We start from the raw sequence: 3,855 nt of genomic DNA, 5'->3' as shown, positions 1-3,855 counted from the left end.
CCCAGTAACTATGATGGTCTCGGAGATCACTGCTTGTTTTATACGGAACTACCGCAGCGTCATCCTTACACGCCGTGTCATCGTTAATGGTTAGCGGACGTGTATGACGCGACGAGATGTAGGTAAACTTACAAATCACGGCTAGATCTCTTTTCTATAATCTGCGCACTAACAGGACTAACAAGCAAATTTGTCGCTTATGCGGAATTTCATTATCTGGTCAGTACAATCATTATCTTTTATCTTTTCAGAAAAGCAAACCTTCCACACTCATTGAATTTGTGCGCTGTACAAGTAGAGCTCACGCGAGTACGTAATATATGAAGTGTTTATCACCTTTAAAATGGGTGCTAGCATAACCAATAGTTGCAAGTTAAGAAGAAATTGATGAACTCAAAGGGCTGAGAAGCGCCTATAGACATTAACCATCTTATGCGACCAAAGGTTTCTGTAATTTCCTATGATAATTCAGACACTGATGAGATTTTCTCACAGGACAGATCCGATATGTGTTTGATCTCAGTTAAGACGAGGAAGATTACAAGAAGTACGTTTCAGAGGCTGGAAGTTTACTCGGACGCCGAACTGAAAGACTTTAGTCTGTACTGTTTGAAATTTTGGGCCCCTTCTATATTCCCGATATTCACACTTGTTACTGTAATTTTCGGCTTAGCCATTAATGCATTTCTCCTATTATTTGCATTCAGCCCACAAGTTTCGTCGCAGGTGAAAATTAAAGATCAGGAATTGTAAGATCTTGGCATAGTTCGATTGCAACCATTTTTGTTCAGTACGGTCAGAGATGGGCAGGCAGAAATGTGTTAGACATGACCTGCAGATAGAAAGCAGCTCTCGCGTGTAGTCGTAAGAGTCTCTGTTCGGAAAAGAGGTATCTTGGAGCGTAATAGAACGAGTTCAATGTGTAGGAAACAGGTGAGCCAGTGCTGCAATCAGTATTTTGACGGATTTTCATGTCAGGCAAAAAACTGTGAACAAAGCGAAACGATACCCTCGAGTCCCTAACATCTGTGACAAATACAGCCCGCGCACATCTATTTGAAGCAAGGAAGAAGGAAGGAAGATAGAGGTCGAACCATGTTATTAACGATGGTCCGTTCACTTGTGGAGAGGAAAACCAGTCGTACTTCTTCTTTTTTTTTTTTAAAAAAAAAACAAGGGGTTTGGGTGCATTCACCACCTTAAACGTCGTTGGGAAACGGCGGAAACGTATATCTTGATGACACTGGACAGGGATTTGAACCCTTCTTCAAGGGGTGGTTCTCAGGTCAGCAAAAGGTAGATGTCGGAACACTTCGAACAAACAGTGTGTCTTTCACAATCAGTCAATTGTAGATTTACTGTACATGAAAAAAAAAACACCTTTAGCCAACCTTACTACGTATAACTTCCATTTTGTCGTGAAAAATTATGTTTATGATGTGAGAGTATGTTATGTAATTATGTCCACATGTTAATTTGTGTATCATTTCAACTGTTGTTATGGGACACATACAACGTTCGTCCCTCATGTGCGTCAGACTCTCAGAAAAACGAAAAAGCATTAACTTTCTTTTCTGAAAATTTTTCATGTCCACATATTAATGTGTGTATCATTTCAACTGTTGTTATGGGACACATACAACGTTCGTCCCTCATGTGCGTCAGACTCTTAGAAAAACGAAAAAGCATTAAATTTCTTTTCTGAAAATTTTTCAAAATTTGGAACTCCACCTTTTTTTACTTCATCATCATCATCATCATCATCATTTAAGACTGATTATGCCTTTCAGCGTTCAGTCTGGAGCATAGCCCCCCTTATACAGTTCCTCCATGACCCCCTATTCAGTGCTAACATTGGTGCCTCTTCTGATGTTAAACCTATTACTTCAAAATCATTCTTAACCGAATCCAGGTACCTTCTCCTCGGTCTGCCCCGACTCCTCCTACCCGCTACTGCTGAATCCATGAGTCTCTTGGGTAACCTTGCTTCTCCCATGCCTGTCCTGACTGCTACATCTATAGAGTTCATCCCCAGTTTTTCTTTGATTTCCTCATTGTGGACACCCTCCTGCCATTGTTCCCATCTACCAGTACCTGCCTATTTTTACTTGATATTGTTAATATTTATCATTGTAGTTTAATAAACAAGTAAAATAATGTAACCAAATTGAGAAGTATAATTAAACATGTAGAAATCGCTGAAGACAATTCGTGCTGTGAAGCAATTATTTCACTGGTTTAGACCTTAGATGTGAAAGCCTGTACCACATCTACACTATTCTCAATAGTTATTTTAAAGTCTTATAGTAAGAATTTCTAAAACAAAAACTGATTTGAAACTTCCTGGCAGATTAAAACTGTGTACCCGACCGAGACTCGAACTCGGGACCTTTGCCTTTCGCGGGCAACTGCTCTACCATCTGAGCTACCGAAGCACGACTCACGGCCGGTACTCACAGCTTTACTTCTGCCAGTATCTCGTCTCCTACCTTCCAAACTTTACAGAAGCTCTCCTGCGAACCTTGCAGAACTAGCACTCCTGAAAGAAAGGATATAGCGGAGACATGGCTTAGCCACAGCCTGGGAGATGTTTCCAGAATGAGATTTTCCCTCTGCAGCGGAGTGTGCGCTGATATGAAACTTTCTGGCAGTTTAAAACTGTGTGCCCGACCGAGACTCGAACTCGGGACCTTTGCCTTTCGCGGGCAAGTGCTCTACCATCTGAGCCACCGAAGCACGACTAACGGCCGGTACTCACAGCTGTACTTCTGCCAGTATCTCGTCTCCTACCTTCCAAACTTTACAGAAGCTCTCCTGCGAACTGGCAGAAGTAAAGCTGTGAGTAGCGTGTGTGAGTCGTGCTTCGGTAGCTCAGATTGTAGAGCACTTGCCCGCAAAAGGCAAAGGTCCCGAGTTCGAGTCTCGGTCGGGCACACAACTTTAATCTGCCAGGAAGTTTCATATCAGCGCACACTCCGCTGCAGAGTGAAAATCTCATTCTGGAAACATCCCCCAGGCTGTGGCTAAGCCATGTCTCCGCTATATACTTTTTTTCAGGAGTGCTAGTTCTGCACGATTCGCAGGAGAGCTTCTGTTAAGTTTGGAAGGTAGGAGACGAGATAGTTGCAGAAGTAAAGCTGTGAGTACCATCTGTCAGTCGTGCTTCGGTAGCTCAGATGGTTGAGCACTTGCCCGCGAAGCGCAAAGGTCCCGGGTTCGAGTGTCGGTCGGGCACACAGTTTTAATCTGCCAGGAAGTTTAATATCAGCGCACGCTCCGCTGCAGAGTGAAAATCTCATTCTAAAAACTGATTTGACGACACTGGAAGCTCAGTATACGTCGTTAATTACATTTATGCGTACTATATTTCAATTGATCGTCAACTTAACCATAACAGCTAAACGATATAATAGTCTCGCGAAAGAGGGGGGAATAACTTTTGGCTGAAGTCTGTAGCTCCTTTTATACTAAATCGTAGGTACATGGATGTTTTAATGGCAAAGATAATGTTAATTTATTACATTTTCAGATGTCTCACAGCATCACTGAAACAGTATAAGGCTTTCAGTATTTAATTCTTGAGTTTTAAGTAAATGATGGAACAGAAATAAAAACAGACCATATCAGAATATCAACAGCAGTATAAAATGAACATAAACTAAAAATTTATTGACTGTTTCAAACATCTGTTGGATTTACTGGTTAGTCATAGTAGGAAACAATCGATACTCTTGAAGAACCTTCAAAAATCTGCTGGCTCCACTTTCTCAGCAATGGTTGTCAGACTAATAACCTTACCATCAAAATATCAACTCCATCTCCACTACACGGTTTGAGACAACCACAATCACATTT

Source organism: Schistocerca cancellata, chromosome 2 (assembly GCF_023864275.1).
Source record: "Schistocerca cancellata isolate TAMUIC-IGC-003103 chromosome 2, iqSchCanc2.1, whole genome shotgun sequence".
NCBI lineage: Eukaryota > Metazoa > Arthropoda > Insecta > Orthoptera > Acrididae > Schistocerca > Schistocerca cancellata.
This window is presented reverse-complemented; position numbering follows the sequence as displayed.